The 23264-nt window shown below is 46.5% G+C and overlaps 1 protein-coding gene and 1 long non-coding RNA gene across 6 annotated transcripts in view; one reads left to right on the forward strand and one right to left on the reverse strand.

Annotated features, from left to right (window-relative positions):
* The window catches only part of Plekha2 (pleckstrin homology domain containing A2), an 82701-nt gene that overhangs the window by 9009 nt on the left and 50428 nt on the right, over nucleotides 1-23264 (forward strand). The window contains exon 1 of one of the 4 annotated variants that reach the window (XM_057752470.1): nucleotides 14271-14404. The exons of 1 other annotated variant lie outside the window; for it this stretch is intronic. The gene's annotated coding sequence lies outside the window, so the exon portion shown is untranslated. Of the gene's footprint in view, nucleotides 1-14270; nucleotides 14405-14694; nucleotides 14770-14866; nucleotides 14972-23264 lie in introns of those variants that run through there. 2 more of the 4 variants (XM_057752471.1, XM_057752473.1) reach the window with 2 other exon arrangements.
* On the reverse strand, nucleotides 9341-14291 carry LOC130862718 (uncharacterized). Of its 2 annotated transcripts, none has more exons than XR_009055678.1 (3): nucleotides 14229-14291; nucleotides 11418-11649; nucleotides 9341-9648 (listed from the first exon to the last, which is right to left on the reverse strand). It is a non-coding gene; the product is annotated as an uncharacterized LOC130862718 (long non-coding RNA). The 2 variants fall into 2 exon arrangements; XR_009055677.1 differs by lacking the exon at nucleotides 14229-14291 and adding an exon at nucleotides 13764-14085.

Below are 23264 nucleotides of genomic sequence, written 5' to 3' on the forward strand. Positions count from 1 at the left end.
ATATGATAAGGCAATCAATAATTGAGTTCAAACACAAAAATACCTGACATTTGGATAAGCTATTTCGGGCAAGTGGGCTGACGGGGTAGTGCTGCTGGGAAGGGAATGTGATTTAACATTCGTGACTGTCAAAGAACTGCTTGCTCATGTTTGAAAAACCAATGATGGTGTCAAATTGCCGCAGTGCTCCGAGGCTAATGGGTTCGCTTCGTTCAGTCTTAGGACGCAGCCTTTTGCAGGCATCTAAGTCCTCCATTTCAATGGAGAGGCCACTGGAAGAGGTGTGAGGGGTCATGTGGTGCGCTGGCACTTTGCAGGGCTGCAATGTTTTGATTTGGTCCCCTCTGGTACCCTTGCTTACGGCACAGCCTCTCTCCTAGCCTTGACAACCTTGAGCATGAACAGTGCTAGGCATCAGTGCATGGGTGGTTTGGGGAAACCTGCCCATTCTAAGCTGGTTGGCAGTTGCGGAGTCATAGAAGCAACATGCCAGAGGAACCAGAACTCAAGTCAGACCCAAGATACTCCTCACCCTCCCTTAACCCCCTACCCCCTAACCCTAACCCTAATTCTAACCTGCCTCCCAAGTGCTGGGATGAAAGCTATGTACCATGACTGCCCAGCTATTTATTTTTTAATAGTGGAAAACAGAAAAAAAAAAAAGATTATTCAAGGCATTAGGAAGAGGGAGAGCCTGCAGACCCCTCACCCTGCTAGTTTTCTGGCCCCGAATTGTCATTAAAGATCAAACAGGATCCAGGTGTGGTTCCACCCACCATTGACTCATCATTGTCTGGGCTTCCATCTCCTCCTGGAAATGGCCTAACAAGTTATTAGACCTTTAGATCTCTTTCTGGGAGACAAGTTCCTCCTTTGGCTGGAGCTTTTTCCTTCTTGGTGCATGATATTCTTGGAAAAATTCCCATTTCTTTGGGTTCATTGGGTCAGTAGTCTGATAGGCAGAGAGACTGAAAAATATCTCTATCTGCATGGCTGCCAGGCCCAGTTACAATTCCCTATCTTATTTCTTTAAAAATTATTTAAAGAGACACTTTCTTCTTCCCTCCATAATCCATCCTCCCTCCCTCCCTCCCTCCCTCCCTCCCTCCCTCCCTCCCTCCCTCCCCCTCTTCTTTCCTTTCATATATGAGTGTTTTGTCTGCATGTACATATATATGTACTCCATGATGCAGTGCTCGAGGCCAACATAGGGCATCAAATTCCTGAAACTGGAGTTACTTGTAGTTGTCAAGCCTTATGTGGATTCTGGAACCAAACCCATGCAAGAGCAGTCTGTGCTCTTAACTGCTAAGCCATCTCTCAACCCCCACCCTCCACCCCCACTTCCATTTTAAGGCAGAGTTTGTCTGTATCTGTTACAAATATAACAAATAGAATGAGTGCAAGTAGGAGCCAAGGCTAGAGTATACATAATGCCGTAGAACCCTTTTCTGCACCCCTTGGCTCTTTGTTACTTTCAGAAGGGCGGCCGCAAATGACGCCATCTTGTTTGTTTGAGCCAAATCTAGACATGAAGCTTTTAGGTTGTTCTCAGACTTGCCACCTTCTTGTTCCTGTTTCCCAAATGCTTTAATTACATGCAATGGCCACTGTGCTCAGCGTGTGCCAAACTGTTTCCTAGAAGTGTGCGTGTGTGTGCGTGCGTGTGCACACGTATGCGTGTGTGTGTGTGTGTGTGCGCGCGCGTGCGTGCACGTGTGTGTGTGTGTGGGGGGGCATTTATACTCCCACTAGCAACACCCTGTACCTCTCTGCACACTCATCAGCATGTGGTGTGGCTGTCATTTGTCATTTCAGTCATTTTATACATGTGACATCTCAATGTGGTCACATATGTTTAAATTTTACCCTTTTCCTTTACACAGCATTTTTGCCTGTATCTTCTTTGTAAACATGAACCTATTTTATTAAGGTAAGAGATTGTAGGTACATAATGAATAGTAGAAATAATAAATGAAGGTATATAATTGCATATGACATAATGTTTAAAAGACATAAAACAAATGGCGTGAGTGAATTGTGAGGTCTGCTTTTATCACCTTAGGGGTGAGCCTGAGGGCCCCTCTCCCATCTGGAAAATGGCATAGAGCTTTGAGTTGAAAACAGAGGCGTGGTTACACGGTCCATCCAGCGTCCTCCCCAGGAGTACAGGCGATTGTCTAAAGAACATACAATCTTGAGAACTCAAGGCAGCCTCTGTCTCCTTTGCCACAGTGGATGAGTCGGACATAGTCTGAACCCTGCCCCCCTCCGTCATCCTCCCCGACTATAATGGCTTCTCTATCCTCTTGCTATGGATTCAGTCAGAGTCAGGAACCATGTAGTCTGACGACCCAGATCCCAGGCTAACCTGGTGTTAGCCCACAGATGAACTGCCAGGAGGATGATGACAGGCCTGTGTCTTCTCTGGAAACCAGGATGCTGACAAAGCCATCGGACGAAGGTGCACCTGACTGGATATCCAATTCCAGTGTTGTCAGTATTGAGCCTTAGACAGCCACATAAATCTTGTTTCCTAGGGATGACTTCCTGAAGGAAAGCATTAAGTTGAACTGGACTTAATTCTCCGGTCACACATCACACTTAATACAGTTTCCTGTGGAGCCATTACACAAATGATGTTAAAATTTGAAGAAAAATTCCTGGGCAAATTACAAGTCCCTAGCAATTCACCTGTGTTTCCTTAAGAATCAGAATTCATTCAGGCTGAGATTTAGGTTTTGTTTCCAGTGGACTTTTAACAAAGTGGGTTTTTTTTTGTTTGTTTTTTTTTTTTTGTTTTTTTTTTTTTGTTTTTAAATGAGTATATCACATTTGGGAAGTGAACTCTGGGTCTCGTGTGCTAGACAAACGCCCTACAACTGAGCTACACATCCAGTCAACTTGGAGGGGGATTGTGTAAGAATTACTGTGAAGATTTACATTTCCCTTCTAACCGTCAAAGAATACGTGTGGGGCTACAGAGACGGCTCAGCAGCAAAGAGCATTGACTCCTCCTGCAGAGGGCCAGCTCCCAGTACCCACACGGAGGCTCACAACCATTGCTAACTTCAGTTCCCAGGGATGTGATGCCAACATGTGTTCTCTTAGGCCCTGTCATACACATGGTACACTTACATACATGTAGGCAAATCACCCATACACATAAAAATCCAAATAATTAATTAATTAAAAATCTCACTGAAGAAAAGAATGTATGCTTATTAAGGAAAACTTAGAAAGAACCCCCAAATAAAGACTTTTTTCAATAACTGGCCATTCAAACCATCGACCAGTTAATTGATGTTAATAACAGTTTTAGGTAATTCCTTGCAAATTGAGTGTTATTAAGTGTCTCTTTCCTCCTGTACCCAAAGGCTTAAATGTGACCAGACACCTGGGCAAGTGGGAAGATTCATTGCTTTACACTGTTAGTGCATTGCATTTTGTTTTTATTATTTATTTCTTTTGAACCGAGTCTTGCTATGTAGGCTGGCCTGAAGCTCCCAGAGATTCACCTGCCTCTGCCTCCTGAGTGCTGAGAAGACAGGCGTGTGCCTGGTGGCCTTTGCACTTTTAATCTCTGTGTTACATTGCTTTAATCTGTTTCCTGTTGCTATCATGGATACTCAAGGCTGAGTAATCCATGTGTAAAGGTTGATTCTACTGCTGGTTCTTTTATCTGGTGAAGGCCTTTGTGTTCAACTCAGTGCCGGGCTCGCGGGGTCAAGAGGACTTGATGTAAGATTTAAGAAGCTTCCAGACTCCCAAAACAACCAATGCCCACTGCTCCTAGGATGGAGTCATTCCAGGCCTGAGGTCAGATTGTCCAGCCCCTGTCATCTCTTTGGTTTTTCGAGACAGGGTTTCTCTGTTAACCTCCCTAGCTGTCCTAGAACTAGCTCTTGTAGACCAGACTGGCCTTGAATTCACAGTGATCTGACTCCCAAACGCTGGGATTAAAGGTGTTTGCCACCACTGCCCAGCTTCCCTGTCAGCTCTTTACTTACTGCCTGGGGAGCGGACACATACATGGTGTGGATGTGGAAGTCTGAGGACATCTTGTGGGAATTGGTTCTCTCTTTCCATCATGGGTTCTGGGTCTCAATCCTGTGTTATGAGGCTCAGTGGTTAGTGTCTTTACTGGCTGAACAACCTTGCTGCCCTCGCCCCCAGTCAGATCTTAAACGTCCATTTGGTACCACCTCTTAACACCTCATAACAAGAATAAAATGTCACATGAATTTCTGTTTTCTTCTTTAAACGATGTAAGGATAAATATCCCCATATGCAAATACCCCTTTTGATTTTCTTACTATGTTGTGCTGACAATCGTTGATGTCAGTCACCTGCCTTGTGATGACCTGGCATCTCCTGGGATAAGTCGGCCAAAGTTCATTCTCACTAATGGTGTGGACTGCGTTATCCACATGGATTTACTTAGAACCGCCCTTCCCCTTGTGATCTCAGTACTGCACATAGAACAAGCCACAGATAAAGGGGTTAAAGCTGAAGATCAGGGAAGCAGAACAGAAAACCATCAGAGAGACCTTTTATCTTTACCAGTGCTCAGACCATATGGGTGATCTCCTGTCTCCATGAAGCCTCAGACTCCACACTCCAGTGAGTTCCTGTCTCTTCCCCTTTATACTCCTCTCTTTGCCCAGCCATATCGCTCCTGTCTCCACCTCCCAAGTGTTGGGACTAAAGCTGTGTGACTCCCAAACACTGAGATTAAAGGTGTCAGCCACTACCACCTGAATCTGTTTCTGGATTGATTGTGTAGCCCAGGCTAGCCTTGAATTTAGAGAGATCCATCAGCCTCTGTCTGGGAGAGTGTGCCACCACTCCCAGGCCTCTGGGGGCTTAGTTTTGAACTCTGATCCTTAGGCAAGCTTCATTTATCAAAATACAAATAAAATAACACTACAACTGAGGATGTGAAATATAACCGAGTCTGAAGAGTAAAGTCAAATACAGTGCTAATATATGGTCGTGGATCTAGAGGACTTGGGCCTCTTTCTGAAAGAAGAGGCCTGGCTCCCCCCTGAAGCACCATCTGGGTCATGTGGGATCCTTGCAGCGTACGGCAGGCACCAAGCTGTCTGCCAGGCCATGCCACAGGCAGGAATCAATAGGAATGACTTGTTTATTTCTGGGAAAAGAATACACACTCCGTTTTAGATTCTGACTTGAGTCAGGTTTACCAGTATAGCCGTGCCCTCCAGACTTTGTTACTAGGAAATAATTTTGATGTATGTGTGTATATCTATGCATGTATGTGGGTGTGTATATAGACACATCTCCTGTTTACATTTTACATTTGATATTATGCATAAACTTCCAGGAGTTCACAAAAGTTTTATCTTCCTGCATCTGACTTTATCCCCGTTCCTTACTGTGGCTTCCCTTGTGTTATAAACAGAAATTTCCGATGTTTCTTCCATTTCCCATTTCTTTTTTTTCCGTACTCTCAAGTCCTTGAGGATCTGAGCTAAGAGATAGTACTGGACTTTGAGCTGGGGCTGCTGACCTGTGATTCAGAACTGAGGGCTCGGATCGTGACTGGTTGGGTGAGGCTGAGATCCAAACCACATTCCTAGCAGACAAAATCCCAGCGTGGAGAAGGGGAAGCAGACACGAAGTCTGACCCCTTCCCGAGAAGGGATTGGCAGTCGATACCTGCTGGAAAGGGGAATCTCAGTTTTCTTCAATAAAAAAAAATAAATAAAAAAATAAAAAAGTGACATTGGGTGCATCCACCGCTCTAGGGCAGGGGGACTTGGGCAACACAAAACACACCATGGTTTTATTACTCAGCACATGCTTTTTTGTTATTGTTTTTGTTTTTAATTTCAGTTTTTGCCTTTCACTTGAGAGAGGGAGAGGGAGAAAGAACTTGAAGCTGGGTGGTAGAGATGTGGAAGTTTGGGAGAGTTGGGGGAGGGGAAAGAATATGATCAAAGCATAGTACACGAAAAACAATTTAAAGAGCAAATATATACATAAGAATTGAGCCTACATACAAGTTTATCTTTAGGAAAATGGACACATAATGTGTGAATAACTGTAAAATGAGAAGCGAAACATATGCCTAGAAGAATAAAATTTCTTTTGAAGAATGTAAAAACAACAACCCATATTCTTCCATCTGTCAAATGAGACTAACCGTCTATTAACTCCTAAGTGTTTGCAAACAGCTGGCTCTTTGTAGAAAAAAAATTCAGAATGAAATAAAAAGATTTTAATGCAAAGTCACAAAACTTATTTTTATTTAGTTTTGTGGGCCTGGGAGGATGGAACTCGGGGACTGGAGCATGCTGGGTAAGTACTTTGCTGCGCACACAGGCCCCACCCACTACAGCATGAGCTTATCTGTGGTAGGAGGATGGCAGCTCCTCTGTAGGGACCGGGGAAGGAAAGTGATGGGCTTCTTGGCTGTTCCTTTAGTTAATGACAGACATGTCGGGGCCATTCTCCAGCTGCTCCTGAAGAGACCGGGTCTGGCCCTGCAGCTGCTGCAACAGCTGCTGCATCTCCTTCACATGGTCCTGGTAGCTAGCCTGCATTCGTGCCTGCACAGCTGCGATTCCTGCTCCCGAGCTACCAGCCGCTTCTTCACCTTGGCCTCCCTCGCTGCAGCTATGGCCTTCTCTGAAGCCACCTCCTTGTTGAGTTCCCTTAGTTTGCTCTTGGCGACAGCTGCATCCTCTTGCTCTGTGGCTAGCAGCTTTTCTTTGTCTTCTAGCTGGCGTTTCAGAATTGCTACAGGGTCACCCTTCTGAGTGGTCTTATGCCAGGTGTCCTAACTCCAGTCTTCTCAGAGAGGATCTCAACAAGCTGGGCCTCACGCTCATTGAACACCATACTTCCAACTATGGAGATCAGTGTCTCGTAGGGCAGGAAGAGAGGGCTGTTGCAATCTGGGGTTCCAGGCTTGCCTTTTCTCTTTGAACCAGACTTCTTTGTAGGTGCCTCTTGCTTTGGTGCCTCCTGACTCTGGACCATTCCTGCAATTTTACCCTAGACAGGAGCCAATTCTGACTTTTTACCCTGATTGGCAGTTGTGTCTACCTTTTTGTCCTGATTGGAGGACCCCTCTGCCTTTTTTCCTTGGTCTGAGACACCTTCTGTCTTTGTGCCCTGATTAGCAACTGTATATCAGTCTTTCCGCTCTGGTTGGGAGCCCCTTCCCCCTCCTTGCCTTGGTTGGGATTTCCATCCCCCCATTTTGCCCTGATTTTGGGCCCCTTCTCTCTTCTTCTTGACCTGGTTCTGGGCTCTGCCTATCTTCTTGGCCTGGTTCTGGGCCCCCTTCCCCTTCTTAGCTTGGTTCCGAGATGGTAGAACACGAGACTCAATCTCAGGGTCGTGGGTTTGGGCCGCAGGTTGGGCACTAGATGAAGACAGACACGTAAAAGAAATCCCACACTACCTCAGAATTGAGTATAGTAGAGGGTTATTTATTTAGGGTTAGACTCACAGATTACAGTCCTCTGCTCGAACAGGGAAACAGCAACCGAATCCGGCAGCCAGAAGATAGACCAGTCGTACGCTTTACGTCAGCATTTATAGTATAAGAGGCCATGGCCAAGTGGGCAGGAAACTTAAAGGCTACTGGCAGTAAGAATCCTACAGCACAGACAGGGAGTCAGACCCTTGCATGTTGACACTGGTTATTAAATGATCACCAGCTATAGGATTGTTTCCTGTTTCTTTCTGATTGTGTCCTGTTGGGGAATATTATTTGAAGGTGTGTTGCTTTTTTTATGCCTTGGCTCAGCACTGTGTGACTCTGTAGTGCCCTGTCTCCTGGCTGTTCCCACCAAACTCCTCCTTGCACCTGAGTGATGACCAACAGTTGTCAACAAGATGGGATTTTTGAGTCACCATGGAAACAAAGGTCTGGGCATGTGGGTGAAGGACTTTCTAGATTGGGCCGGTTGAGTGGCATCATTCCATGGGCTGTGCACCATTCCATGGGTGTGGTCCCAGGCTGACTAGAAAGGAGCCTGTGAGCTGAGTGCAAACATTCACCCCTCCGCTTTGACTGCGGATTCAGCATGACAGGCCTCTAGTTCCGGCTTCTGGGACTTCCCTCCCAACCTCTCTCCTTTGCTTCCTTCATGTGCTTTTGGTAGGCATTTTCTCACAGCCTCCAAAAAGGGTAACTCCTGTGTTTCCTTCGAACTGTTCAGTGCACTCCCCACTGGAGTCTGCACACCAATTTTTTCATCTTTGATCATTCTCTCTGTGTGTATAGGCCTTACACTAATATGTGCATGTGTGTGCATGAATATATGAGCACGTGGAGACCACAGGCTGATGTCAAGTGTCTTTGTCAATCAGTTTTCACCTCCCCCACTGCCCTTAAAGGGTTTCTTATAGATCACGGGGTTTCCTGATTTAGGTAGACTATGGGCCAGAGAGCCTCATGGCTCCTCCTGTCTCCAAATCCCCAGGGCTGGGATCATAGGCACATACTGTTCTGTTCAGTTTTACTAACTTGGGTCCTCATACTTGCAAGCACATCACTAACTGAGCTATCTTGTCAGCCTGTGTTTGATCATTTTCGATCCCAAATTCTCTTCTCTCTCTCGATAGCTTTTCATCACCTTTGTACGTGCCATCCTTCAAGGACTTTTCAGGGTCCTGTTTCCTTAGTATCCCCATCCATACCTGGCTCTTCTTCATCTCCCTCAAATCCCTCCCCCACCCTGCATGCCTCGGCCCATTACTCTGTGTGCTTATGTCTGTTCCTCTGTGTGCCTCTGGCTGTTCCTCTGTGTGCCTTGTCTGTTCCTCTGTGTGCCTCGGTCTGTTACCCTGTGTGCCTCGGTCTGTTACCCTGTGTGCCTCGGTCTGTTACCCTGTGTGCCTCGGTCTGTTACCCTAACTCCTTCCCCATCCTATTAGTCCCTCCCTACTCAAGGGGGTGATTTTCCATCTCATAGAACTTTTAAACTCTTTTAAAACTTATTTATTTGAGCCGGGCGGTGGTGGCACACGCCTTTAATCCCAGCACTCGGGAGGCAGAGGCAGGTGGATCTCTGTGAGTTAGAGACCAGCCTGGTCTACAAGAGCTAGTTCCAGGACAGGCTCCAAAACCACAGAGAAACCCTGTCTCGAAAAAAAAACTTAAAAAACAAAAAACAAACAAAAAAAAACTTATTTATTTGTAAAATGTATGTGCATTAGTCTTTTGCCTGCCTAGATGTCTATGTGACGGTGCCAGATCCCCTGGAACTGGAGGTAACAGACAGTTATGTGTGAGCCGCCATGTGAGTGCTGAGAATTGAACCCAGGAAATAGCCAGTGCTCTTAACCACAGAGCCATGTCTCCAGTCCCAACTTTTATTAAAACTTAACTATTCTTTTGATAACTAGATACACACATGCATTTCTGCAAAAAAAAAATAAAATAAAATAAGCATGTGCTAGAGAGTGAGCTCAGTGAAGGCAAGCGTTTGCTGCCAAAGCATGAGGACTGGAGTTTGGATCTCCAGGACCCACAGAAGAGCTGGGTAGGCACTGTGGCCTAATAATGAACCACCACTTGGGAGCAGAGATGAGGGATTCCTGGGGCAAGCTTCTTTATTTAGACTAGCTGAATCAGCAAACTCAGGATTCAGTGAGACGCGGTGGTGCCTGATAAATGAAAAATAGAGAATGATCAAGAGATGTGCAATCTCTGGTTTCCAACACAAGCACACATATGCACATGCACACACATGCACATACACACATGCATGTGTGCCAACACACAGGTGAATGCACACAACCCTAAAAACACTGCAGAATATATATCTTAGAAGTGAAATACACAGTTATAGCCCCTCTGCTTGCTCAAAGAGAATGGTGATTAAAAATTCAGAATAAGGACTGGAGAGATGGTTCAGTGGTTAAGAGCACTAATTACTCTTACAGAGGACCCAGGTTCAATTCCCAGCAACCACATGGCAGTGAACAACTGTCTGTAACTTTAAGATCTGACATCCTCACACAGGCATACATGCAGGCAAAATACCAATGCATATAAAATAAAAATAAATAATTTAAAAAATTCAGAATAAATCATTCACATTTATATTTTGTATTGCATATACAGCTTTGTAATGTTTTAAAATAGGATTTGTTCTTTTCCCTTCCCTCTCTCCTCCCCCTCCCTCTAGCTCTTCCTTTGTTCCTCTGAGCTGAACCCTGGGGCTTCCTGATGCTTTCTTAGTAGGTGCTGTACCACTGAATCATGCTCTCAGCCTGTAGGCATAGGCTGCTCATTCATTCCTGGCTGCCCAGACCCAAAATAATAACACAGAAGCTGTATTAATTAAAATACTGCTTAGCCAACCACTTTGGTGTATTGTTAGCTAGCTCTTATATCTTAAATTAACCCATTTCCATTATTATATATTTTACCACAAGACTCGTGGTTTATTGGTAAGGTTCCAGTGTCTCCTTCGGCAGCTACATGGCATCTCTCTGACTCCACCTTCTTTTTTCCTCTATCTCTGCTTGGAATTCTCACCTTGCTCTATTCTGCACTGCAATAGGCCCAAAGCAGCTTCTTCATTAACCAATGGTAACAAAGCACATTCACAGCATACAGAGGGGAATCCCACATCACCAACCTAACTGTATTCTTTCTTGGTCAGGGCACAGTATAGAAATGTACTCATATACATAGAATAAAAATAATTAGCTTGGTGGTGGTGGTACATGGCTTTAATCCCAGTACTCAGGAGGCAGAGGCAGGCGGATCTCTGTGAGTTCAAGGACAGCCTGGTCTACAAGAGCTAGTTCCAGGACAGGCTCCAAAGCTACAGAGAAACCCTGTCTCAGAAAACAAAACAAAACAAATGTACACGTGCATCAGTATTGATGTGTCCTAGCCCTTAAATGATTTCCAGTTCTTCCCATGGTGAGCAATGCTGCAGTGAGAATATGCCCGTAGACACATCTGCATATGGAAATCTTTGTCTTTATGATGCCATCACTTCCTTTAGGACATGCCCTTCAATATATCATTGTAGATGAGATGGAAATATGATGACTAGAACTGAGGGGAGGAGTCTTGGGTTCTGTCCTGAGGCCTTTATAAGGTCCATCACACCATCACCAATCAGTGTAGCTCAGGGGAAGGAGGGCAGACGCTGGCATCAGGCTGCTGGGCTCCATACCCACGCTTCATCTTTGTATTGTAGTAGCCAGTTTTCCAACCCCAAGTAGGAAAATAAGACCTGAATTGGGGAATATGTGTCAAGCATTTAACAGTGTATCCCTAAAAAGGAGAAAATTGAATGTATATAGGAAGCAAAATAACTGGCTCGAAACCTGAGCAGAATAATAATAGTTTAGGTAATCTTAGAATTGTATGGTGCAATTACTTTATGGCACTTTACTAATAAAATAATAGTTACCTAGAAAAATGGTCTCTGAATCTTGGAGGTACACTCTGTGGTCTGGAGCAGTTTATCTCTGGACAAAACAGTTTTGAAGAAGACCAAGTGAATTGATTTTGGTCTCATCAAGTGGCCCCAGCTGCAGCTCAGAACCTTAATAATAGGGACCTCTGAGGGCAAAGACTAATACAGCTCCCTGGAGGTAAGGATGGCTCGCCACTTGATGTCATTAGCTTCCCCAGTTCACCAGCTTTGAAAATAGAAAGCACATGATGAAATAGCCATGTTAGACATGGGCTGCTTTGATTCTTAGGTCCTGACTAGATATCCCCATTTTCAGGGAAAGTTTCTCTGTTGGAAGATCTAGCAGAAGTTAAGCCCTGAAGCCGCTAACTAGCTGCAAAACCTTAAACACACTACGGAATTTTATGTTGTTCTGATCCAGTGAGGGTACCAAAATAGTGTACGTAAAAGATCATCTTTGATGTCCCCTTTCCTATAGGTAAGACTCACATTGGTGGGTTATTGCAGAGAGCCAAAGTTAATGCATCAGGTCAGACTATGAAAGATTTCAAAATGAGTTTATCAAGAAAGGCCAAGCATGTGAGAAGCTGCATACAAAAGCCTCTGCCATGTGACTTCCCTCATGCAAAATGTCCCATAGATGTAGACTTGATGGAAAGCAAACTAGTGATTACTCAAGGCTGGGAGAAGGGAGGAGAGGATGCGCCGAGGTCACCTTTAGAGACGATGAAAAGCGTCTGGAACCGTACCGTGGTGACAAGTGTGCAATATGCCACTGAATGTCACCACGTGTGCACTTTAAATTGATTACAACGGTGTAATTCCCGTTATATGTATTTTATGAGACAGACACAGAGACGGACTCTAGCGAGTTTAGTTTTGTTAGGTGGTACTTGTTAGAGCAGGCAGAAGGGACCATCTGAGAAGCCTGGGAAACCCAGGATGATGGAACTGGATTCAGCACAGAAAGTATCTAACTCCTGCCAGGGATGGGGCTGCCAGTGAGGACCCTGCTTCAGTTCCCAGTCTTGCCCTCCCTCGGAGAGGAGAGTAAAGCTGACCTAAATGCTTCTTAGGCTCACTCAAAGCTCAGCCAGTGAGAATCCCTGCCTGTCATAGAGGCTCTTCTGGCTCTCCGAAATATTGAAGGTAGATTCCTGGCGCCATTTCGAAGGGTACAGGCTCCCACCTTGTCTGTGGAGGAAATTGAGGCCTTCGGCTTCCTCCCTCCCAGGCAGTCAATACAGTGGTGCTCAGAAGATATTTGTGGGTCTGTGACGGGTGAGTCAGGCGGGCCCCACAGGAGCAGTTTAATGGGTTTTAATAGGAACCATACCATGAAATCTGACGCTTGTGCTGCGTTGCTGCTAAGCCATCGTTCCTGTGGGATTTTTCGGGCAGCAGCACTCATTCAGCAAATCCGACCCAAGCTGATGACTTCTAGTACGAATTCACCCCCAACCCCCAAAGAGTTATGCTCCTTTTACGGTAAAAATGACCATCTCGTTATAAAAAGAAAAGAAAAGAGAAGAAAAGAAAACACACATACACACACACCACAACGCACCTTTGTGTTGGAAAGAAACACTTTGCAAGAATTGACTCACTAACCCAGATGTAGAAACTGAGGCACTGAACGAGTCACAGATCACAAGCTGCCTAGGGGATGGGAGCCGGCTGGGATTTACCCAGCTTGAGGGTAAGGCTGCCTGAAGCCCATGTGCAGGGCACCAGACCTCTACGAATGCGCAAAATTGACGTTAATGTTTATTTCAAGGGAAATGGCTCCCCCCTCAACCTTGTGTCTTTTCCTTCCTCATTCAGAGCAGAATGTTCTAAAGCAAACGTCTTTTTTCACACCTGAGCGAACTGGGCGGCTTATTTTCGCTTTGGCAATCAAAATAGAAGAGGAAGCGCCTGCGGTTTCATCACTGGAGCTTTCGGGGCGTGTGCTGCGGGCTGTCCCGCCTTCCTGCCGGCTCACCTGGCTGTGGCCCTCGCCCCCCAGGTTTTGGTACCGGCTGCCTTGTTCTACGCAGCTCTGCTGTGGGCTGGCCTTTCCTCCCGACCCGCGAATTCAGGCCTGGTCCTGCATACCCTCCCGGGGCGAATTTCACGCTGCTCCCTCCCAGGACTCTTTGGACCCGTGGGGCTGACATCAGCATCCCCCAGAAGCCGCATCCCTCCGTGCCCAGTCCCTGGGCGAATCCACTATATTTAGTTTTCGGATGTTGTCCGCCTGGCTTTACTTATATTTAAATGTCTATGTCCCCACTAGGAAGGCCTGTGTCAGACCGGACAGACCTGCCCTCTACTGACTGGGGACCCAAAGCATGTTACCTAACATCTCGGAGTCTCGGTTTCCTCATCCGGCATGGGACTGATACCTATGGGTTGCTGTGTGGCTGCAGGTTGAGGGAGCAGGAGTTCCGTCCTGTCAACCTAGGCCGAGCCTATCGAATCCAGGATTCTGTTTCCCACTCCATGCTCCGAGAAGGGCCGGGCAAGCCGGGTCAGAGCGCCCGTAGCCCGCTGGAATTCCCGGGCGCACTGAAGATCTCAGGGCTATGCGCTCCTCTCTCCACCCCTAAACCCAACGCCCCCTCGCACTCTGGGGCCAACCACCGGCTGGGCGGGTTGCGCCCTTCGGAGTAGGTTCGGGAAGTGCCGGTCCTGCACCCCAGCGCGGACACCTGCTGCAACAGGGCCACATATACACCCCCCCTTGACACCCCCTCTGCCGTCCCCGCGCGCGGTCCCCGCACCCCTCTCCTCCCCCAGAGGCCCGCGGAGCATTGTACTCACATCCGGGGCTGGGTTTTGCTTTAATGCGAAACGTAATTAACCCGGAAAAAAAGATTCGAGACGGCGTGGAGGACAGCAGAGGGTGGGGGAGAAGAGAACGGCTGGACGGGCGGGGAGCCGCAGCCCCGAGGCGCAGAGCCCTGGGACCCGATGCGACCCTTGCTGCGCACGGCGCGGTGAGTCGGGTGGAGAGGCGCAAGGGCCGGGGCACTGGCCGAGAGGAGTGGGGCGCGCGGGCTTGGTGGCGCCAGTCCGGGTGGTGCACGGCGACCGGAGGTGGCCCGAAGCTGGCGACCTCCCTAGCTCCCAGGAAAACCCCGAGGGCAGCCCCTCCTCCGAGCGCTGGCTCCTCCAGGGTGACCAAGGTCGCCACCGCCAGGGGTCGGGCTGTGGGGTGGGGCGTGTGGAGGCGGTGTCCTGCGGAGCTGCATTTTCTCACGTTTGCAGCGGCGAAACTTCTCCCTGGTTCTAGCGCCGGGGAAGTAGCCCCGCAAGAACTGCCCAGGCAGCGGGTAGGGGAGGAGCACAGAGAACATCCCAGGCAAGTCTCTCTGGCACGAGTTGGGTGCTAGAGTCTCTTCCTTCTCCTTCTCCCTCATTTTTAACTTGGCGGGCCTAGAATGTTCCCCCCGGGGAAACTCCTCCTTTCGTTTGGTCCCGCCGCGGGCTTCTGGCATTCCTGGCAATGGAGGTGACTTGTTGGAAAACGCAGGTCGGTGCCAGGTTAGGTAACCCTTTCCAGGGTAAGCTTGCTTTTTCTGTCTTCTTAGCGTCCTCGCTTCCTGTTCTGCTCAGTCTCAGAGACTATGTTGTTAAAATTTAAAAGGAAAAAGAAAAAGAAAAAGAGAGGAGGGACGAGGCTAGGTCTTGTGGGAAGAAAAAAACGTATCAGGGCATTCCTAAGGCACCTTGTTCTCTTCTGCCCCGAGTCTTTCACCTTAAAAGCTTCCTTCCTTCTTGAGCATCTTCCCATTGTAACTCCTGTCCTGGTTAGGACTCAGAGTTTTTCAGGGGACTATAAACACTAGAGGAGGACCGGGGCCGGGGGGAGGGGTCCTCTGAACCAGCAGTGGCTCCTGGGGGGCACTTTGCTTTGCAGTTGGGGCTGAAGTTCCAAGTCGTCCCCCCTCCCCCGTTCTTTGTTGTCTACCTCTCTCTGAGGACAAGGACAGAGTTTGCAGCAGCAGCTAAGCAGGAGACGCTGGAAGGGGTCGAAGTTTTATCTTCATCCCGGTGGCATCTATTGACTTGTTTGGGTACTAAGGACGAAGTGAGGGGCGGTGAGCGAGAAGCTCAACCCCGTTTGTAGGGAGCGGGCAGGAGACTAGTGGAGATCCCTGGCTGTGCAGAGCCCCTAAACTACCAAGCTGGAGGCCCTGGTGTTTGGAGAGGCCAGAGGACGGTTTGTGTGCAGCGCAATCGTCATGGTAGATCTTAACTTCCCTTAGGTACTGCCTGAGTCAGGGTTCTAGCGAGAGTAACGTTTGTTGAGCAAATGAATGAAAGCTATAGCCCAGAGCAAACGGTAGGACGTCAAACCGAGTCACAGGGCTTTCCTCTAGCTGATGTCTTTCGACCGAGAGTCCTTTGGCTGTATTTGCAAACTTCTTTTAGAGAGTGCGGTATTCCTAGTGGAGTTTTAGCTGCCTGACGGTGGATTCTTACCCAGCTCGCGAGTTTGCCCAAACGGCCTGCTGTTTGGTGAGGGGTGACTGCAAACCCTTTTCGTCCCTTACATTGGCGCTTGTTGCTTCTCTCTTCTGCGTAAGGAAGTAGGGCCTGCAATCTTCCTCACGTCATCATGGTGAGCTGAATGCGTTCTGTTCAGCTTGGTATTTTGGGGGGGGGGGGCAGAATCAATCCGGAAAACACACGGGGCTACTGAAGAAGTGAACCTGCAATTGTGGGAAAGGGGCGGCAGGATGGACCTCAATGACAGAGAACTTGCCTCGTGACCCCCACTCCCAGCCCCAGAGAGGGTGGGCGAGGAAGACCAATGTTAGCTGCTCAGTCAAGCCCTGGGAGAGCATCACTGCTTTCCTCCCAGGTGTGTGCTGAAAGTGCAGGGACACTAGACAGACAAAACAGCAGGAGCGCGATGCCTCTTTGATTTCCTGTCATGCCGTCATGCAGGTGCACAGCTGGGCAATGCCCCTGTTGTAGGCTCGAATGGCTCAGATTTAACTTGACATAGACCACAGCTTTGGGGTCTCAGAAAGCAACAAGGCTTTCTTTATTCTGCCCTCTCTAAGGGCTTGGTTGCTAGGACTTGGGGCTGGCTGCTGTGCTGCTCTTGGTGAGCTCTCCCCACCCTACTTTCACTTTCTTGTCTGTCTTGGTAAGCTGGACGGCACTCAGCAATCTAATCTGCTAGACTTTGGAAAGGAAGGAAGCAGAACAAACATTACAGGGTGACAGCCTGTGAGGGGGAGAGAAACCCCAGCCCCGCCCAGCACAAGACCATTACCTAGAGAGAATTGGACGAACTGGGAAGATGGGGGCAACTAAGGAAGAAGGACGCTGTCCCTTGGGGGATTGTATTTGGAAGACCTTTGATCCAATTTTGTCTCCCAGAACCGCTCGAGTTCGAAACAGGTCAAGTTCGAAACATGCGTTCCCACTTAACACACAGGATTAAACAACAGCACTTGCCTGGTATTTACTGGTTAAGAATTTGCAGTGCACTATTTAATTCTCAGGACGATTGTCTATTTCAAATGAGGAAACCTGTCTAGAAGAGTTTAGCAGTTTGTCCATGTTTGGACCCAGGTTCTCCTGACTCTAAACCCTTCTAAAATTTCCTTTGACTTGTGGATGGATAACTGAAGTTAGCCCTATTCTTTTTTTTTTTTTTGTGGTCATTTTTTTTTTTTTGCAAAAGTTTAAGAATACACAAATTGATCATTGTCACCTGTTTATCTGCCTTGCCACACCCAGCCCGTCTTCCTTCCCTAAATCTAGAGACAAGGTTTAAAAAGACACACCTAGGCCCTGGTGTATACACTTTGCAGAAGGGCAAGAGAGGAAACGGAATGATGCTTCCTTCTCATTTACAGTCCCTAAGGAGCTGCAGAGGGGGAAGCCCCCACAGGCGGCCTGTTTCTTTGTGTCTCCGGAGTTGGGGGCTTTCAGGTCCTGAGCACTGTGTAGCTCAGTTTCTCTGGGTTATTTATATCCCAGATGTGGCTGCCTGCCTGCTCCATGACCTTCCGGGAAGGTGACCTGATGTGTCTTCCTTTCTTGCAGTACTACTGCCCTACCGACTGTATTTTCTCCCAACAGCGAGAAAAGAGAGGTCTTGAAGGTTTAGAGTAGCCCATTGGTTCTGCCTCCTTTTGTCTTCCCTCCAAAACACTTTTCCTTTAAAATATGCTTCTTGATTCTGTCTTCCTCCTCCCCCAAATCCTGGGATCTAGTGGCTGTCTCAGGGTCAGGGGGGCGGCACCCTTTTTGAACCTCCCCATTCCTGAAGATGTTTGCATTCCTCACCCAGGCTTCCGCCGGGGACCCCCTGGGGACGCGGGACTCGTACATTCCCTTCTCTCCAGGGTCATTCCCCCTCTATCCTCAGTAGTTTTGCAGTGGTCACAGGAGCAAATTCCAAAGGCGAGGAGGATACTGAAGCCGGATTCTGGAAACTCTTGCCCCCACACTTCCCAGGCTCTGCTCTTTGGCCGGTCTCAGGGGCGAGCTCTGGAGTACTGCGTGCTCTCGTTTTTCACAGGGCAGTTAGCGTGGTCGAGGCTTGCAGATACGTGAGCACACTGCACGCGGAGCAGGCGTGAACTCTGTGGTTGCAGAGACTGCTCTTACCTCCACACCAAGGTCGCGTCTGAGACCTCTGAGGTCATTTCCTATGCACTTTCTTCTCTTGCGAGGTTAGCAGATTCGCGTCAGTGTTACCCTCTGATGCTGTGGTTGTCCCTTCATCTTCTGCTCTGGGAGGGCAACAAGGGAGGACAAATCAAGAAGCACCATCTTGCCTCTTACTAGGTCATAATTCTAGAAAGTTCCTGCCTTATCAACACGGACTAATGTGAAAGAAAATCTCTAAATATGAACAAAAAAGAATCTTTAAAAAATTCTTACAAAGAAAAAAATTCTTACAAAAATCCTTTTCGATTTACACATGTGTGTATTTATGCATCCGTGTGTGTACATGCTCCAAGAGGGCAGGAGAGGCTGTTGTTCCCTGTAGCTGGAGCTGCAGATGGTTGTGAGCTACTCAATGTGGGTGCTGGGAATCAAACTCCCATCCTCTGCCAGAGCAGCAAGTACTCTTAACTGATGATCCATCTCTCTAGCTCCAAACGAATTGTTTTTGAACTGGGATTATAGTATATTATTGTGTAGGTTTATAGGGATTATAGTATATAGTATATTATAGTATATATATAGTAGATTATAGTATAGTATTATAGTATATAGTATATACTATATAGTATATAGATTATAGTATATAGTATATTATTGTGTAGGTTTATAGGGATTATAGTATATAGTATATTATAGTATATATAGTAGATTATAGTATATTATTATAGTATATACTATATAGTATATAGATTATAGTATATAGTATATTATAGTATATATAGTGGATTATAGTATAGTATTATAGTATATAGTATATAGATTATAGTATATAGTATATTATAGTATATATAGTAGATTATAGTATAGTATTGTGAAGGTTTATATGGGATTATAGTATATAGTATATTATTGTTTAGGTTTATTTTGTAAGGTGGGCAATACCGTTTAAGGCATGATTACTCTTACTATTTTATCTATTCCCACACATACCAGGCTAGTCTAGCAAATAAATTCCCTCATGTTGCAAACCACATTAACTTCTTCAAGAACCAAAGAGCTGACACAGGCAGGTGCCAACATTTTCTGCCTTTTTAATGGGGGGGGCAATGTATATGTTAGGCAAGTATTTTATAACTTAGCTACATTCTGACCCAAACTACAATGTTCTAAATTTCATTTATGATATGTATTCATCAAATCCATTCTCTATTCCCTTCTCTTCGGTACTTCTCCATGTCCCCCAACTTCATTACAACCGCCCCCACCCCACATCTACACTGAATACTTAGTGCTGCCTGCACACACATGAGCTCAGAGTCATGTACTGGAGCATGGGTCAGTCATCTGTCGTGGCTCAGCTAGGGGTGGGACGTCATAAACCCTCCTCTGTCGATGCTAGGATTTTAGCCGGCTTGATTTCATGCAGGTCTTCGGCATACAGTCACGGCCACCGTGAGTTCACGTGTATAGTGGGTACAGCTATGCCCAACAGATGTTTCAAGGCAAATGTCTATTACCTCTGGCTCTGACAGTCCTTTATTCCCCCACTGCCATGACAATCTCTGAGCCTTTGGGAGAGAGGGTAGAATATAGACACCCCATTTAGAACTGAGCTAGGTCCTTTTTCCTTTTAGAAATTTATTTTTATTTTTATGTGCATTGGTGTTTTGCCTCCATGTATGTCTTTGAAATAGTGTCGAGTCCCCTGGAACTGGAGTTACAGACAGTTGTGAGCTGCCGTGTGGGTGCTGGAAATTGAACTTGGGTCCTCTGGAAGAACAGTCAGTGCTCTTAACTGCTGAGTCATCTCTCCAGCCCCAAGCATTCTAGGTTCTTATCTGATGAGAGTTAAGAGGCATTAACCTATGGGTATAAAAACAAGAACTTGGGAAGGGAGCAGTTTAATACTGTGTCCATTTAACAGAATACTATTAGATTCTCCCCTAGGGCCTAGGACTTAATCAGTCATGAGTCTTTTGGTCCAGTTAACAGTGTCCGGCTTGAGTTCTGTCTTGTGAAGGAGACTTTAAATCTAACCAGAAAGTGATAATTACTCCCATAACAGTTGTGCCCAGTATTGCCCAAGTGGGCACATCTTGCCAGGCCAGACATTGCTATAGCTAGTAGGGTTCACAGCTAAATAAGATCGCTGAACACTTTTCCCTTCCTCTAGCACACATAGAACCTTTTGGCACTATGAAATTTAGCCAGTAAGGGACGAAGCTTCCAGGTCAGTACAAGCCTGATTTCTCCACATTCTATGACTCAAGTGCATGATATCATTAGCCACAGGGTTGAACTATCAAGTTCTGGAGGATAGCACAAAGCATTGGCCATGACCTGTAGTGTTTAGGAGCCTATGGGACCTCATTGACCAACAACTCAAAAAGAGGTAACCCACACCTGTTTTTTTTATTTGCTCCCTTATGGTATTTGAAGAGGCGTTATCTGTCTCCCTGTTATAGGGAAGTTCCATTTGTGTGTGTGTGTGTGTGTGTTTTAGGAAACTTCTTTAGTTCTGACCAAGCTGCACCTTGCATCATCTAATAATAGCTCTGCAATTTGTTTCTTTTGAGACAATGTCTCATGTAGCCCAGGCTTGCCTCAAAGTCAAGATATAGTCGAGGATGAATTTCTGGTCTTCCTGTCTCCACTTCCTGAGTGCTGAGATTACAGGGATGGCCTGCCATGCCTGACTCCTGCTTGGCAAGTCCTCTACCAACAGAGCAACCTCCCCAGCTCTCTGTAGATTTTTATTTAAAATATTGAATTGTCTACCAATCTTTTCTTTTACTTATCCAGCTGGATATTTAATTGAAGATTTTTAGATTTATTTCTGTGTATGAATGTCTTGCTTACGTGCATGCATGTGCCCCGTGTATGTGCCCGTGGATTTCACTGGAACGAGGATTATGAATGGTTGTGAGTGGCCGTGTCAGTATTGACAATTGAAACTAGATCCCCTGCAAGAGCAACACGTTTTCTTAACCACTGAATAATCTTTCTGGCTCCTTTTTATTTTATTTTAAAATTTACTTATTTATTATCCAGCTTGGCTCCAAACTCCTGCATTTCAGGCCTCGGTCTCCAGATTAGATATGATCACAGGTGACATCATGTCTAGTTAGATTTTTATTTCATTATATTTTTGGCTTTTTGAGGCAAGGTCTCATGTAGCCCAGGCTGCCCTCAAACTTACTATGTAGCTGAGGATGACCTTGGTTTTCCAGCCTCTACCTCCAGGTACTGGGATGATAGGCATGCACCACTATGTCTGGGGTAGCCATTTATTTATTATTATTACTTATTATATTATTATTATTGTAATATGTGTGTGTATGCATGTGTGCGAGTGTATGTTTGGAGGTTGGAGGACAATCTCAGGCATCAACATTCTTCAGGTGCCCTCCATTGTGTTTGAGGCAGAGTCTCTCACTGGCCTAGAACTTGCTAAGTACCCTAGGCTAGCCGGCCAGTGAGAGCCTAGGCATCCTCCTGTGTCCACTCACCAGAGCTGTGATTCCAAGTGAGCACCACCACACCCAGGTGTTATCTGGTTCTCCTAACCGCGGGCCACCAGAAGCTCAACCTCTCTTTCCTGTTAAAACTCTGGAAAGGGGGGCTGGAGAGATGGCTCAGAGGTTAAGAGCATTGCTTGCTCTTCCAAAGGTCCTGAGTTCAATTCCCAGCAACCACATGGTGGTTCACAACCATCTGTAATGGGGTAGGTGCCCTCTTCTGGCATGCAGGGATACACACAGACAGAATATTGTATACATAATAAAAATAAATAAATTAATTAATTAAAAAAAAAAACTCTGGAAAGGGCTGGGGAGAGTTCTGTGTGGAGATTGAGCTCAAGTGCTTACTGCTTGTTAGAGATGCACTCTTGCCCACTAAGGCATTCCCTCTATTGTTCCCCATGTCCCGTGTGTGTGTGTGTGTGTGTGTGTGTGTATATGTGTGTGTGTGCACGTGCACACACCCCCTTGCACAGACCAAAGGTCAACATGAATGCCATTCCTCAGGAACCAGCCATCTTAGATTTATTTGCTTTATTTGTAATGTGTATTCATTTTTATGTCTCATTTGCATATTTGTCTGGTTGCCAGAAGTCCACAATGGGTTTCTTCCTCTCCTGTTCTCCACCTTATTTTTTTTTAGCTCTGGAGCCTGGAGCTCACTGTTTCACTGGCCAGCGAGTCACTATTTACTATATAAGCAAGTTTGCCTTCAATCCCAGTGCTTGGGTTACAGATGTGTGTAATCCTGTACACCTGTAATTTGTGCAGAGGTGCACATCTGTAACCTCTGTACACATTACTCTGCACTCTCTACATGAGTGCTGGGGACCCCAGGTCCTCGTGTTTCCCCAGCAAAGTGCTTTACCTACTGAGAGATCTTTGCAGCTCTGCCTTCTTTTGGGAGAACGGGTCTCTCCCTGGGACCTGGAACTCACTCATTAGGTTAGGTTGGCGGTCCAGGGAGCCTGGGGATCTGCCTGCCCCTCTGCTTGTTGCTGGCAGTAGAGGTTCACAGCTCTGCACCCAGCACTTCAGGTTTAGGTGATTGAACATGCTTGCTCCATAAGGATTTTACTGTCTGAGCCGTCTCCCCAGCTCTCTCCCAGGTTTTAACAACAAAAGTCATCATGTTTCTGGTGGCTTTTCGGTGATGTTGCTGTTTTGAGTCAAGCCCAGTTTGGCAGGGACCTCATGACAATTCTGTTTTAGCCTCCCAAGTGCTGGGATTGCAGTCATGAGCCACCATGCCTGACTTCCCTAAGGGCTTTTATGAGGATTTCCAGTTCCTTTCTTCAGAATAGTGGGCACCTATGGATCAGATATTGCAACAAAGACATAGGCTGTAATGTTTGGTTAGACCCCAGGACATGGACCCTCTTAAGAGGAAGAGCAAACAGAAGATGCATCTCTAAGAGTCTTTGGCAGCAGGAAGCAAGAAACCCCCAAAGGATGGAGGGAGGGTGCCCTTACAGCAGGCGTCTGTCTTTGAACCATCAAGATGCTGATTTCTTAGACTGGGGTCGATGAAGCAACAAAAAGTTGCAAGAGATTACAACTTTTTGTTGAGATTGTGTTTTAGTTGAGGTTGTGTTTAGGCACAACAACTAACAGTGGACTGAGAAACTCAGTTGCTGACAGGTGTGTCTGTGCTGGCTGTGTCTGGGGAATTATCTAACTTTCTCCTCTGTGAATAAGT

The sequence above is a fragment of the Chionomys nivalis genome, chromosome 20 (genome assembly GCF_950005125.1).
Source record: "Chionomys nivalis chromosome 20, mChiNiv1.1, whole genome shotgun sequence".
Lineage (NCBI taxonomy): Eukaryota > Metazoa > Chordata > Mammalia > Rodentia > Cricetidae > Chionomys > Chionomys nivalis.